This window comes from Hyla sarda, chromosome 4, assembly GCF_029499605.1.
Source record: "Hyla sarda isolate aHylSar1 chromosome 4, aHylSar1.hap1, whole genome shotgun sequence".
Taxonomy (NCBI): Eukaryota; Metazoa; Chordata; class Amphibia; order Anura; family Hylidae; genus Hyla; species Hyla sarda.
This window is the reverse complement of record NC_079192.1, coordinates 66,413,665-66,430,303: the sequence shown is the minus strand read 5'-3', so window position 1 is coordinate 66,430,303 and position 16,639 is coordinate 66,413,665. Positions and strand designations below refer to the sequence as shown.

The 16,639-nt window shown below is 44.1% G+C and overlaps 1 protein-coding gene across 5 annotated transcripts in view; it reads right to left on the bottom strand.

Annotated features, from left to right (window-relative positions):
* The window catches only part of LOC130368055 (PH and SEC7 domain-containing protein 4-like), a 95,558-nt gene that overhangs the window by 36,506 nt on the left and 42,413 nt on the right, over nt 1-16,639 (bottom strand). Inside the window, exon 1 of one of the 5 annotated variants that reach the window (XM_056571281.1) lies at nt 14,917-15,085. The exons of 2 other annotated variants lie outside the window; for them this stretch is intronic. The gene's annotated coding sequence lies outside the window, so the exon portion shown is untranslated. Of the gene's footprint in view, nt 1-8,801; nt 8,992-9,159; nt 9,183-14,916; nt 15,086-16,639 lie in introns of those variants that run through there. 2 more of the 5 variants (XM_056571283.1, XM_056571282.1) reach the window with 2 other exon arrangements.

The window sequence follows — 16,639 nt, the reverse complement described above, 5'->3', positions numbered from 1 at the left end:
CTCTACAAAGTTACATAATTCAATCGCTGCATCTAATATCTCTCTCAAATGAGAGAATACATGGGACACTCTATTCAATTGGATATAAAACATTTGTGAATATCGTGACTTGAGGGAGACTATCCCATATTCTACAACCACTACCTCACTGCTTCTTATTGATATGTGGACACTTTTTTAAAGTATTATCATATTTTTTAGCCCTATTTTTTATTCAGATTTTAATTATATATGTATATATGCTATGTTATTGATTTTATTATAATAACCATTTATTAATTGTTATAATTGTTATAATTGTGTTCCTGTGGACCCACAAGGGCCATGTGAGTCACAGAACACAAGTTTATGAATATTTTATAATATATACATTTATCTAATAAATCCAATTGTATTCCAATATTCATGACTGAGCCCCAATTTCTGTATTGTATACTGCACTTTTTTAACACCGTGGGTATAGGTGTTTGGGTAGCTAGAGTCTCGGGTTGCCAGGTAAACAGGAACCTCTCCACCATTTTTCTATTCAGAACATAATCCTGTTCGGCTGCAGTGTTATCTTTGTCCAAGCTAAAGCACAGGCTGAGACAAAGTCTAGGAAGTGAGGGTGGGACTAGCACTCCTCTGTGATCACTCCTGCTCTATCAGACTGCAGCATGAAAACAGAGAGGATGGGGTTACAGAGCAGCCTGCAGTGATTGGATGAAAAGACCCAGCACAGTAGACTCAGGAAGGAAGTGAGGTGAGTGAGGAAATGCCCCACCCAAAGCACAGAATGACAAACCAAGTGAGCAACAGATAGAAGTATTTGTGAGATAAATATAGATGCTAGACACAAAGATACCAAGTACAGGCTTTGGTACTGAGTAACATATTCCCTTTTTTGTGGGATATGACAGGTACTCTTATAAAAATCTTAAAAAACATAATGGACACCCTATCCACAGGAGATAAAGGGGACTTTATCACTGGTTTTACCCTTTCATGGTGGTAAAAAGTCACACATTGGGTGATTTATGCAAAAATGTTCTAACTTTTTTTATTTAGGGAGTTGTGCTGGGAGTTGTAGTTTTGCAACACCAGTTTGGAAACAACTAATTTAAACTTTTTCAAGAAAACTATTTGAATGCAAAACTAAACTACAACCCCCAGCATGACCAGACAGCCACAGTTTGAACAGGTTATATACAGTACATATTGGCCTCAATGCTAATAAAGAGTTGCCCCTTGCATCTAATGGGATCCCTTCTTTCAAATACCCACCTGCAGTAGAGAAGTGCCAGCTGGCACGTGGATGCTAAGGACAGCTGCCCCTGCTGTATCTAAATAGCGCCTTTTATTTACAGCCAATGCTGTGACCTCTGGAAGTTTCAGTAAATGTGTAACAGGAAACCTTCAAGTTCAATGTACAAGCCGTGCTATAAAACACATTACATAACACAGTCACCGGTAACAGATAGAACCCTCTTCCCAGGAAACATCCCGACAATGCCGGGTGTACTTACTGCACCCCTCACCTACTGACACAGATGACGGGACATGTGAGGGCTGACCGACTGCAGTGTGGATGTACAGCGGGGACACTTTCATTTAATGAAATTTCATGCCTTAAAGGGGTTATCCAGGAAAAAACTATTTTTTATAAATCAACTGGCTCCAGAAAGTTAAACAGATTTGTAAATTACTTCTATTCAAAAATCTTAATCCTTTCAATACTTATAAGCTGATGAAGTGGACTTGTTCTTTTCTGTCTAAGTGCTCTCTGATGACACGTGTCTTGGGAGCCACCCAGTTTAGAAGCAAATCCCCATAGCAAACCTCTTCTACTCTGTGCAGTTCCCGAGACAAGCAGAGATGTCAGCAGAGAGCACTGCTGCCAGTCAGAAAACAACAACTCAACTTCAGCAGCTGATAATTATTGAAAGGATTAAAGGAGTATTCCAGGCAAAACCTTTATATATAATATATTATATTATATATATATATATATATATATATATATATATATATATATGTTTTGCCTTTATATATATATATATATATATATATATATATATATATATATATATATATATATATATATATCTCACAACTGGCTCCGGAAAACTAAACAGATTTGTAAATTACATCTATTAAAAAATCTTAATCCTTCCAATAGTTATTAGCTTCTGAAGTTTTCTGTCTAACTGCTCAATGATGATGTCACGTCCCGGGATCTGTGCATGATGGGAGAATATCCCCATAGGAACTGCACAGCTCCCGGGACGTGAGTCATCAGAGAGCAGTTAGACAGAAAACAACAACTCAACTTCAGAAGCTAATAACTATTGGAAGGATTACGATTTTTTAATCGAAGTAATTTACAAATCTGTTTAACTTTCCGGAGCCAGTTGAAATATAAAAAAAAAAGTTTTGGCCTGGAATACCCCTTTCATTCCAAAAACTGTGGGGGGGACATGGAAGTATCATGTCTCGGGTGAAGTAATGCACAGTCTATAAAGACACGTGACATGAGCTAAACAACAACTTTAAGGGGTACCCCGCCCCCCCCCAAAAGGGGTTGGCCCTAAATAGAAATTCCTCCTAATTGTATTAAAATTCCCAAAGCTTTATTTCATTCATTAAAATAATCTGCTATAAGGACAAAGAAATGTGTGCGTGTGTGCTGTTTAAAAACACAGCCGTTGCTCAGTAAGGTCACTGTGAGAGTCCTGTAGAGTAGAGATGAGCGAATTTACAGTAAATTCGATTCATCACGAACTTCTCGGCTCGGCAGTTGATGACTTTTCCTGCATAAATTAGTTCAGTTTTCAGGTGCTCCGGTGGGCTGGAAAAGGTGGATACAGTACTAGGAAAGAGTCTCCTAGGACTCTATCCACCTTTCCCAGCCCACCGGAGCACCTGAAAGCTGAATTTATGCAGGATAAGTCATCCACTGCCGAGCCGAGAAGTTTGTGACGAATCGAATTTACTGTAAATTCGCTCATCTCTACTGTAGAGTACTGAGTAGTTCTATAGTAATATGCTATTAGCTGTGGACATTCACTTATATTGCTACTGTCTTATATGGCTGCTTGTTTAAAAGGTGATGCTAGCCATCCGCCCCCCGCCAGGGGGGCGGATGGCTAGCATCACCTTTTAAACAAGCAGCCATATAAGCCAGTAGCAATATAAGTGAATGTCCACAGCTAATAGCATATTACTATAGAACTACTCAGTACTCTACAGGACTCTCACAGTGACCTTACTGAGCAACGGCTGTGTTTTTAAACAGCACACACGCATTTCTTTGTCCTTATAGCAGATTATTTTAATGAATGTATTAAAATTCCCAAAGCTTTATTTCAATTAGGGGGGATTTCTATTTTTAGGGCCAACCCCTTTTGGGGGGGGCGGGTACCCCTAAAAGATGTTGTTTGGATTAATGCCCTGGAATCCTCAGGGGTATTTGCTGTTTAAAACGTGACATGAGCTGGCACTGTATTCCCGCATACCGCCCTCCCTCAACTGGATATTCTAAAATATATCAAAAGTGAAATCTCTTCACGCCTATTACAGGCCTATCTGGCAGTCTACAATGCACAACACTGTGAACTACACTTAGATATCCACCAATCAATTGTTCCACTCATATGTTTGTAATAGTAACACAAAAAAATAAAAATTAAAAAAATAAGTTTTCCCCTTTGTCGATGGACTGTATTGCAGTTTAGTCTAAGATGCAATACCAAGTACAGCCAGGTTTACGGATCACACGGATAATAATAAATGCCCCTTATATCATAAGTGTTACCTCATAATTGCTAGTTTTACACACACACTTGCACTTTTTCATGCAATTTTTGGGGGACAAAAAGACGCAGAAGCAAGAGGTTGACTGAAGGCCAGTTTGTTGGATTTTCTTTTATTTTGCAGGTCTATTCACACATACAGTATCCTTGAAAATGCAGATTTTTTGCTGCAAGGTTCACTGTAAACTAAATGACTGAACAGAGCTTCAAACCTGCAGCTTCGATATTGGATACTGTACGTGTGTATAGACCCTAAAGGGGCACGCTCTTCTCATGAAGTTACCTCCTATACACAGATGATCAGTGCAAGTCTTACTGTTGGGACCCCCCCCACAGATCCAAAAAATGGGGACAAAATTTGCCCCTGGAATGGTGTGCAGGGCCAGCGGTCCATTTATTCTCTAAGGGTCTATTCACACGTACAGTATTCTGTGAAGATTTGATGCGCAGGATTTCAAGCTGTGTTCAGTCATTCAGTTTACATTGAAATCTGTGCAGAATACTGTACATGTGAATAGACCCTAAAGGGCTATTGACCATTAAACTGAACTAGAGGTTGGGGGGAACCCACCAATCAACTGGGCATAGGGAATAACTTCATGGGATTGGAATTCTACTTTAAGTTCACTGTATGCTCAAAATAAAAAGATATAGTCCACCGTCCACAGAAGTGCTTGCTAAGAAAGTTTATCAAGGGTCTATTCACACTTGCAGTGTCCTGCGCATATTTATATTTAGGGGCACACATGCCATATTTTGTCTCTGCATATTTTCCTACCCATTGTAGTCAAAAGTTAACAAAACCAGCTGCAGTGATATACGGCACATGTGACCCTACCCTTAATGTGCAGGATTTGAAACTGCAGATTTGATGCTCAGGCTACTGTACGTATGAATACACCCTAAGGGGGTTAAGCAGGAATAGAAAAACAGAGCTGTTTTTCTCCCAAAAACTGCACCACACCAGTGTGAGATTGCAGCTCAGTTCCATTTAAGTAAATTGAGCCAAGTTGTAATACCACACACAACCTGAAGACAGGTGTGGTGCTGTTTTTGGAAGAAATCAGCTCTGTTTATTTTTGATTCCTAGATAACAACAACCTAGGAACAGAAAAACTTCTTCACACATTTCATGCTATATGATAGCTCTTAGCCATAAGAATGTCATAAGTATGCCCAGGTATGCTGTTTTTGTGGTGTTTTCCCTTAGACCTCTCTGTAGAATGTGAAAAATGCCAGAATAAAATGTATGTAAGAAAAACAAGGGAAAAAAAGGGGATTTTGGCTGGGATCACACTGAGGAATCTCCAGCTGGAAATATTCTGGCTGGAGAGTGTGAGGGCGGAGCGCAGCTAAGATGGCACTGACATTGCCATCCCAATAGAAGGCAATGTATTCCGCGGGGATTCCAAGGAAAGAATGGGCAAGATCTTTCTTTCGGCAGTGGAAATGCAGCAGCAGCTCCGCTATTGAAATTCTGTATTGTGCACCTTACAGCGAAATCACATTGACAGCAATGGGAATCCACAATAAATCTGAAGTGTGTTTTCATATACCATATGCCAATGAGGATTTTCTGCTTGCAAATTTGCATGAATGCATCCTAAGGCCTCGTTCACAATGCCGTTGGACTCCATTTTTCGGATTTCCGTCGGCAATCTGGCCAGAAGGAGAGGAGGTTTAGTGGAGAGAAAAAAAAAAATAGTGCAAGCACTATATTTTTTCTCTCCACTAAATTCCTGTAAAATTACCGCATCACCGATGGACCCCGTGCAAGTAAATTGGGTCCATCGGGACGCGATAGTATGCGTTTGCATCGGACCCTTAACGGGTCGGATGTGAACACCAATTTAAACGAGGCCTTAGAAGTACTTTTGTTCTTAGACTCTTCTAGGCCAAACAGATGAGTGATCAGATCTGTCAGCTCGTATGACATACATACATGACGTGCGGTGGATTTCCCTCTGCTGTAACATGTTGCTCCGGCTCCCGCCCTGCATGTCTGTTGCACTTGCTAAACTGGAAAAGAGTAGTGTGAGGTACAGCTCCGATTCTAAGACCTACAGACCTGGGGCTACATGTGTGGGGAGTTCAAGGACTTGTCATGGCAGACATATTATTTTATATGCACTGCTGATGTGCGAGTTATAAGCACTTATTTAGTGCTGGAGGGACCTAGTAACAGAATAATGACACCAAGACAGCCTTAGCGTTGCAAGGAAAATATAACAACAACATGGCTACATTCAGTTAGACCAGAGTGCCTCCAGTTGTTGCAAAACTACAAATCCCGGCAGGCCCTTTGGCTGTCCGGGATGGCTGGGAGTTGTAGTTTTGCAATAACTGGAGGCCCACTGGTTGGGAAACATTGAGTTACACCTATCTACACATGCAGATCTCTTAGGCTAGGTTCAGACAACGGAATCTCCGGGCTGAAAATTTCCGCCCGGAGATTCCAAGTGCGGCACTAGGACCACGCGGACACTGCAGTCTCCAATAGACTGCAATGTGTTCCGCAAGTATTTCCGCCTGAAGATAGAGCAACGCCATTCTTCAGGCGGAAATTTCCAAGCTGATTTTCCGTTCACAGATTCCGCTTCACAAATTCCGAAGTGTGAATTTGTGAACGGAATCCCATTCACTATACAGTACATTTTAGCAAGCGGAACTTCCGCCTGCAATTTCAAGGCGGAAATGAAGGCGGAAATTCCGTAGTCTGAACCTAGCCTTAAAGAAGGTGTTGGGTACCTGTGGCTTTCCAGCTCTTGTAAATCTGCAACTCCCAGCATGCTGGGAGAGTCACAAGTTGAAGACCACTTACTTACGAGGGGTACTCCAGTTTTGGATAGGAAGTGTCTGATCATATGGGATCCCAGTGGTTGGACTTCCCGCGATCTCCTGCATGGCTCCCCACCGATCAGACACATCCTTTATCCTTTGAATAGGGGATACATTTTCCTAAACTGGACTATTCCTTTAAAGGACTATCCAGCGCCACACCTCTCTACAGGTAACATGTGGTATTGCAGCTCAGCCTCATTCAATACAGAATAGCTGCAGTTAAAAGAGAATCCAGATAGATGTACATAAAGCTACTTTTCATATTGCTTACCAGGACATACTGCCTGTAAGACTCCATACACCAAATAGCTCTCCTCAATGGGAAAAAGTACTCCCCTAAGCATAAACAAAGTTGTGGCTTGAAAGCAAGGTGATGCTTATAGGGTGTAAGATCTACATAGGACAGACCCATAATGTAGTCTAGACTTTTGTACATATACACATATGACAATACAACGCTTTCCTACCCAGTCTGCTCCTACCAGATGAACAGGAAAACCTCAGCTCAGCTTGTGCGATATATATATATGTACAATGCAAATCCCCACACCACTGACTTACCACAATGTACAGATGTGCAAGATGGGTAGCTGCTGCCCAGTATGTCACCATTCACATATCGCAGCTGACTGTCATTCAGTGCAAGAGTATGCTGCAACTGGAAGGGGGGTAGACACAAAACGTCAAAACTTCCTCTAATACTATAAGGCCATGTTCACGCAGATCTGCTTTTTTTTCTTCCTATGTAGGTGTCCGTTCACTACTGCAGCATTGCTGTGTGGCCAATAACTTTCCTCCCATATATGAAACACTGTTCCATGATCTGCCATTGAAAGTTTACCAGTATCTTAGCTATCTTGTTTGCTGTGTGCGAGACCAACCCCCTGCCCTACTCTCCTATACACCATTCCAACCCCTGACCTGCTTTCTTATATACCTGACCAAACCCCTGCCCTACTATACACCAGTCCAACCCCTGCCCTGCTTTCCTATACACCAGTCCAACCCCTGCTCTCCCACATACCAGTCCAACCCCTGCTCTCCCACATACCAGTCCAACCCCTGCTCTCCAACATACCAGTCCAACCCATGCCCTGCTTTCCTATATACCAGTCCAACCCCTGCCCTGCTTTCCTATATACCAGTCCAACCCCTGCCCTGCTCTCCAACATACCTGTCCAACCCCTGCTTTCCTATACACCAGTCAAACCCTTGCACTGCTCTCCAATACACCAGTCCAACCCCTGCCCTGCTTTCCATACACCAGTCCTACCCCTGCACTGCTCTTCAATACACCAGTCTAACCCCTGCCCTGCTTTCCTATACACCAGTCCAACCCCTGCACTGCTCTCCAATACACCAGTCCAGGCCCTGCCCTGCTCTCCCACATATCAGTTCAACCCCTGCTCTCCCACATACCAGTCCAACCCCTGCCCTGCTTTTCTATACACCAGTACATCCACTGCCCTGCTTTCCTATAAACCAGTCCAGCCCCAGCCCTGCTCTCCAACATACCAGTCCAACCCCGGCCCTGCTTTCCTATACACCAGTCCATCCCCTGCCCTGCTCTCCAACATACCAGTCCAACAATATGAAAAGAAAATTTAGTTCAACTCACCACCCAATACAGACACTGGATAACACGGCTGAAGACGACAGGAGCACGGACAATGCGGGCCGTATCCCGCACAGAGAAGATAGGATTAAAACGTAGCTTTTATGGTGTCATTAAAACATGAACAAAAAGGGAAAAAATATAACAAGTGCGTTAAAAACACGCCGACACGTTTCAAACTTCAAACGAGTTCTTACTCATGGCCAAGAACTTGGAAACGCGTCGGCGGTGTTTTTAATGCACTTATGTTTTTTTCCTTTTTTGTTCATGTATTAATGACACAGTAAAAGTTACATTTTAATTTTTTGTGAGCTGGACCCCACCTTCTTGTTCATACCAGTCCAACCCCTGCCCTGTTTTCCTATCTACCAGTCCAACCCATCCCCTGCTCTCTCACATACCAGTCCAACCCCTGCCCTGCTCTCCCACATACCAGTCCAAACCCTTCTCTGCTCTCTCACATACCAGTCCAATCCGTGCCCTGCTTTCCCACATACCAGTCCAACCCCAGTCCTGCTAAATTTAGTACAAACATGAATGAAGGCATCACTTACCAACTACTGGGCTTAAGTTTTATCACTATGGCAGAGATTAGCCCTCTGTATACCAGCAACAATCAAGTCCACCGAGCGGAGGAGCGGCTGTCTAAACTCTGACTTCTATCCTCCTATATCGAGCATTACCACACGAATGACAGAATGGGGTCTTGTCCTGAGGTCTCATGGGTTACATCTGTGCTGTCCTGAAAGGAGTTCTAGTATCTGGCTGGAGGAGCTGTGTCCTTTACAGGAGACAGCAAAAGGCTTCCTAGTTAAGAGTTTCTAGAGTAAAGAGGATCTGACTGTGTAAAAACATGTGATCTGTCAGCGTCAGCTATGAAGCGAGCGTTAGCCTGACAGGAAATCAGCTCACCTCCAGAGGAAGCGCATCACCACTCAGCGCACATGATCCTGCCAGGTACAGGAAACCTATGCAGTATGCCATCTGTGACTTCATGTTTCCACATCCACTGTAGTACTGCAAGTCACAATATTGAAGCCTCAGTGATTCATACTGCCCAGTACAGGGCTGGCCGAGCACCCAATGTCCACTTCACATTTCTAAAGAGGAAATCAGTGCAAGCAAAGAGCAGTTCAACAAAAGGATGCTCAGTCCCAAAAGAGTCACACCTAAGGGGCTGGCTGCTATGCAAATAAGGCTACATGCCATCTAGTTTCAGACACCCCAGTGATCTGAGAAGGAACCAGCAGTAAGTGGTCCATTCCCCAGCAGCACCACCGCAGAAGGAATAAAGTATATAATACAAGGACAAGTCCACGAGAACAGGATCTGCTTGTATAGTGCCACTCTCTGCTCTGACTCAAAGAGGTGTCCCAAGCAGGGCTCTACTCTATGACGTCCATATGCCTTAATAGGTCACATGGATGGAGGTACTTTTCATGAGGCAATGCCCTTCGGCCTTTTGGCTAAGATCAAGTGTCATATCTGTTCTTATCAGGCAGTTCACTGGTAGGAATGGATGGCTGCATGGAGGAGCAGGGGTACCTGGGCATTACGGGCTGGTGCCACAGAACCAGCTTAACAGCTGCTCTGATGTGCTTTGTTTCCTCCAGGTCTGGCCATGAGGTTGGGGGGTGTAGAGCCGAGGTACATTTGTGCCTTGGGGAGTGGTGACCCTGAGGTGCCTAAACTCACTGGATGGACTCCCTACTGAGTGGAAGCACTGCACCATTAACTCTTCACCTTTGGCACTCAACCTTGGTATCCCGGTCTTCTGGCTAGGATCAGGGACATTTTAATAGATCCGGCTGGGTGACCGGGCAGTATATCTGCACTCATCCACTTTTTTTTTTTTTTTTGTCACTGTGCCACTTTTACGTGTTTGTTTTGTACACAGGATTTGTCAGGATGCGGTAGCCCTTCTGGGTGTCCCTCCTGGCGGTCTAGGGGAGGTGTGTGTGGCCATTAGGTTCCTCATCTCACTGCAACCCCTGGGCATCTTTGCTTCGGTCGACATGCCATCAGTATACGGTTCCTTGGCCGATACCTTGGTTAACGCCTAGGTTGAAGCCAGGTGTATTTGTGGCCCCTTAGTAGCTTCAGCGAAAAGGGGCATCGAACCTGGATCCTTGCAGGACCTTTTGGCCTGGAGGTGAAGGGTAGGTTTGTTGGAGGACCTCTCTCCTGTTGGAGAAGGGGTTAGCGATAGACCTTTCATCCTTTGTGCATGTTTTTTTTAGTGTGACACATTTTCACTTTTTCTTAAACTTTGGGCGATAGAGAGCACTTGCCTCGGCTCTTTAAAAAAAATAAATTAAAAAAAATACCCTTCACTTGATGTGACCTGTTCCCTCCAGGTCTCGCCATAAGGCTGGGACTGTCTAGAGCCAAGGTACTTTAGTGCCTCGGGGAGTGGTGACCCAGAGGTGCCAAAACTCACTGGGAGTATTGGCTCACAGATTGGAAGCACGGGCACCATGAACTCCTCACCTTGTGGCACTCAACTCGATTCCCGGCCTTCTGGTTAGGATCAGAGAATGGCAGAGGATGTCCAAGAAGTATATTTGCACACATTCACTTATTTATTTATTTTTGTCACTGTGTCACTTGTCTTGTGTGTCCACAGGATTGTTAGGATACTGTAGCCCTTCTGGGTGTCCCTCCTGGCGGTCTAGGGGAGGTTTGTGTGGCCATCAAGTTCCGCACCTCCCTGCAAAAACCCTGGGTACTCCTACATTGGCAGGATATAGTTAACAGCTCTGCAGGCAGATACCTTGGCTAATGCTAAGGGGGATGCCGGGAGCATTTGTGGTAGGGCTGGGCGGTATACTGGTTCACACCGAACTTTTTGTGCTGCACGATATGAATTTTTCCCCATACCGCAATTTTTCCCCATACCTCGGGAATGAATGAATTATCAGCCCAGCGCTGCGCTGTCCCCACATCGGGGAACTAATCATATGTGACCCGCGAGCGCTGTTCTGCCCCCCCCCATTAATTATCAGCCCAGCGCTGCGCTGTCCCCATCAGGGTAAATACTCACATATCACCCGCAAGCGCTGCCCTCCTCGTCCTCCTGTTTGTTGTGGCCGCTGGCGCTGACACTGTATACTGTACGCTGTATCCCTATGCCCCGGCTGCAAAAGATAAACAAAATAAACTTTAACTCACCTTCCCCGTCGGTCCAGACAAGCTTCCTGGTGACGGGAACGTCGGCCAGCCGTAAGCCTATCACTGGCCGCAGCGATGTTCTGCCTCGGCCGGCGATAGGTTGAGCCCACTGTAATGTAAGAAGTCGGCTTCTTACATTACAGTGGGCTCAACCTATCACTGGCTGAGGCGGAACATCGCTGCGACCGGTGATAGGCTGACGGCTCTCCGACGTTCCCGTCCCCAGTAAGAGCGTGAGGCAGACGTAGGAAAGAGCGTTAAAGTTTATTTTGTTTATCTTTTGCAGCCCGGGCATAGGGATACAGCGTACAGCATAGAGTGTCAGCACCGGCAGCCCGCAACAAACAGGAGGACTAGGAGGGCAGCGATTGCGGGTGATATGTGAGTATTTACCACGCAGGGGACCACGCAGCGCTGGGCTGATAATAAATTTTGGGGGGGGGGGGGGAAATACCGTTATATACCGTGGAACCGCCATAAGTTACAAAAATACCGCGATACACATATTTGGTCAAACCGCCCAGCCCTAATTTGTGGTCCCTTAGTAGCTTCCGTGAAAAGGGACATCACAGGTACCTTTTGGTCCGGAGGGGAAGGGTAAGGGTTGTTGGGGTGCCTCCTGTCGGAGAAGGGCTTGCGATAGACCGCATCTTTTGTGCACATTTTTTAGTGTAACACGTTTTGCACTTTTTCTTGCACTTGGGTGATTTGTGAGCATGTTCCTTGGCTCTTAAAAAAAAAAAAAAAAAAAAAAAAAAAAGCCCTTCACCTGACCTGCTAGCTTTTACTATCTGGAGTAATTCAGGAAATAGTGAAGGGCAATTCTATTTCTCGGCAGGTGCTTCCCTGTGATGTCAGAATAATACAAGAGAGATAACCCATGTTGGGTGGAAACAGAAGGGTCAATATAGTATAGAGCACAAGAACAGCCGGTGAGACAGTTATAAAGAGCAACTCAAGCTCTATATTACAACCAGTGTTAGTTTAAAGGGAACCTGTCAGCTGTATTTACTGCTAGAAGCTGCAGACACTGCTGGATAGTTGTTAAAGGGGTACTCCGGTGGAAAAAATGTATTTATTTATTTATTTTTTATCAACTGGTGCCAGAAAGTTAAACAGATTTGTAAATTACTTCTATTAAAAAATCTTAATCCTTCCAGTACTTATTAGCTGCTGAATACTACAGAGGAAATTATTTTCTTTTTGGAACACAGAGCTCTCTGCTGACATCATGACCACAGTGCTCTCTGCTGAAATCTCTGTCCATTTTAAGAACTGTCCAGAGTAGGAGAAAATCCCCATAACAAACATATGCTGCTCTGGACAGTTCCTAAAATGGTCAGAGATGTCAGCAGAGAGCACTGTGCTCATGATGTCAGCAGAGAGCACTGTGTTCCAAAAAGAAAATAATTTCCTCTGTAGTATTCAGCAGCTAATAAGTACTGGAAGGATTAAGATTTTTTTAATAGAAGTCATTTACAAATCTGTTTAACTTTCTGGCACCAGTTGATTTAAAAAAAAAAAAAAAAAAGTTTTCCACCGGAGTACCCCTTAAAAGGTTTATAAGTAAACTGTACCCATTCTGGAGCCGACGGTGGCTGTCACATAAAATCGTCTTTTTACTTTACAGTCAGAGGTCAAGGATGCCGAGCCGAGCTGCTTAAATGTCACTACCTGGTACGCCGCTTCTCCCAACTTGCCCTCACCTCTCAGTCCCTCCTTGATTTGTATATTAATCAACAAGGAGCTGGGAGGTGAGGGCAAGGATGAGGGCCATGCTGTGGCACTTAAGCAGCTCTGATCTGCCTCCTTGACACTTGGCTGAGAAAGTGATTTTATAAGTATGGCAACCACAATCCACTCCGGAAAAGGTAATGTTTTACTCCCGGACATCTATCCAATGGTGTCTTCAGCAAATACATCTGACAGATTCCCTTTAACCTGCCCATACACATTAGATGAATGTTTTCTGAGCCGGCTGATTTTGGCTCTAATGTGTATGGAGATGTCCTAAAAGCAGATATCAGGGAAAAGAAGGATCAGCCAATGCGGAATTTTAACATGCTAATCCAGTATGTCTGCGGCTTATTACCCCTCTTTCCATTCATAACACATGCATGCTTGGCCGATCCAGGTGTGTATTGTGTATGGTGGGGAGCAGGGTGTAGCAGCCGTCAGCTGAATGAGCATCCAAAGTGTATGTGCGCACTGAATTAAAAGTGTACTCTGCATTAAATTCTGCATAGATTCTGCCTGGTATCAGACTCTTACAGTACAGTAAAAGAATCACCAAAGTAAAAAAAATCAGCAAACAGAATCAGCCATAGTAATGTCAGCGCATATCTATGATGCCGATCTGAATTCTGCCGGAAAGATTTACATATAAATTCTTAGGGCTCGTTCATACGGGTGGTATCAATTGCGAAATCACAACGCGTTTCCTGCTGTGAGTTTGAATGGGGACCGGCTCTTTGTGGCAGATTTTCAGCAGTAGAATTTCTGTTGCAGAAAATCTTGAGCAGAGACACTTTGTAATCTCACAATTAAATCCTCCAGTGTGAATGAGCCCCAAAGGCAGAATCTGCCAAGGAAACATCTCCATGAAGAAGTGGATGGGATTTTGTATTTCTGTTCTAAATCTCCCGACATTCTGCTCAAATTTCTTCCTCATTACAGTGCGTAGCATAAAAGGGATTCGTAAACAGAATTTCCATGTCATTTTCCCCTGTGTGCACAAGGCTTTTGAAGTATGTCATCCTGTACATATTGATTCACAGCAATTCCTTAATGTAATCCTATTACCTAAATCCCACTCAGGGAACGTGGCCGCACGGCTACATGCTATTGATCAGCTGTAATTGTTTCAACATTTTAGTCAGCTAAAAAACTGCGGAACTACTGTAATTCAAGAGCACCCACCAGCCCCACCTACCTGTCTCTTTTCTTGCGCTGCAATACAATGGTAGTGTGAACATAATATGTAGCTGCACTTTTAAGGAACTCCATAATACAAACTAAATAGTGGCGTACAATATACAATAAAACCAAAGCCCAAAATAACAATATACATGTAACTAGACATGACCACTGCATTCCCATGTTGCAACTTTTTGCTTTTATGGCAGCGTCCTGTACATGTCAATTTAAGAAGAAAAAGAAGGGGATAAATACATGTATCAAGCTGCAAGCAAGTCTCGTCCTGTGCTGCAGACGCGTGGCGGTCATAGCAGACATCTGACAGCACGGTTGCAAAACTTCTTTAGAAAAGGTTATTTTATTTGTCAGCTAACCCGAGGACAGAAATCAGATGACTTGGGGCGATAGCGCAGACACAATTCCTGGTAACTTTAGATCTGTCAATCCCTGGGAGTGTATAGTGCACATAACAAATCTTCTTCCTAAGTCTCTCTATAAAAGCAGGGCTACCCACCCTTTCATAAACTTCGGACCCTGATACGCCTAAAAGAGCTTATGAATGTCACTGACTTATCCTCTCACCTCAGAAGTATCTTCTCTATTGTTCCAGGATCTGTCTCCCTTTCCTTAGATGCTTGAGATGTCCACAAGATGCAAAGCAAGGAAGCAGCGAAGGGGCTGGAGCAGCGGAGACACAGGTGCAGCGCCGCTGCCGGGCGGTGAGAGCTCCCAGCAGTCTTGTGGGCAGGAAGCTAGCAGACAGCCTGCTGTTCTTGGCAAGCTCACGGCCTGGCTGAGCACAATGTTCAGGGTGAAAGGGGAAGTGCCATTTCTTTCTATTGGATTTCAAAAGGATAACAAGGGGCCTGTGTAGGCAGCACAAGGTAGAAGTGCATAGTTGCAAGTCAGCAGCCAGAAGAAAAGCTTAACAGAAGACTATGATTTCCTCCCAGAATGTATACTTAATGCAGTGTTTCCAAACCAGGGTGCCTCCTGCTGTTGCAAAATAACTCCAGTGCATAGTTTTGCAATAGCTGGAGGCCCCATGGTGGGAAAAACACTGACCTTATGTGTCTAATTCCATTGCACCGACTTATGCTATGTTCACGTGTCATCATTTTGGGGTGGAATTCCACACGGAGATTCCGCAGCAGCTGAGACCCATTGATTTCAATGGGATTCTGCTGCGCTGATCACAAAGCAGAATATCCGACCCAGAAACATCTGGCGTGGAAATTCAAATACTTATGTCCGCAAAAAGGATAGACCTGTCTATTCGTTCTGCCGACAACGCACGGAATGCATTGCCGTCTGCTGTCAGGAGCAATGTCCACATGGAGATTTTCTGTGCAGACAATGCCATGTAAACATAGCCTTATAAATCTACACTGTAAGTTCAGGCTGAAAAGCACAGTCATTTATCTACAGGATGAGCAATGATTGCCCTGTGGAGGTCCAACCTCTGGGACCTGTACCAATCATGGCAATCGGGGTCCAGCTTCCCTGTGTTCTGACGCTCTATTCAGCTGTAAGGATGAAGATATCTAAAGGCTATATTACACTACATCCTTCAAGTCTATAGAGCTAAATAGAGCGTCAGCTGTTTCATTCAACCAGAGGGGCACGGGAACCCCATTATTGTAATTGGCAGAGGTGTAAGCAGTCAGATACCCACCTATGCATATCTGGGGATTATCGCTTGTGGAAAAATCCCTTTAATAAATCCATGACACATACAGCAGATCCACCCTCCTAATTTATAATCTAGGGTAGAATAGTGTCGCAGACTATGCTATACTGCATGGAAGGGACAACAGAAAGCAACATACCTTAAAGGGGTATTCCAGGATTTATTTTTTGTGTGACTTTGCTACAGCGGCTGTAAAGTTAGTGTAGTTCATAATACAGTGTCTGTACCTGTGTGTGATGGTTTTCTCACAATTCTTATGTGATTTTCACCCTAATATTTATTTTAAACAGCATATAAAATAACTGTTGTGACCTGACTCACAAGTCATCTGATGACAGGGAGCCTGTCTGCTTCAATGGGTGGAGGGATCACTTGGTGGGAGAGAGAGATCAATCTGCAACTAATGCATCAGCTGTAGGCACCCTGATTGAAAACCACAGGTCTTTAGAATGGATGCAGCTCATTTATGTTTCAATGGGTGGGGCTGATCTATGGGAGGGAGGAAAATGGAGTTATGGGATTTGTAGGCAAAAACAAAAACTCAAACAGGAAATACCAGTTCACAAAAAGCTAACAGTATTATGATAATCTCACAACAGATAAGGGCAGATCCTT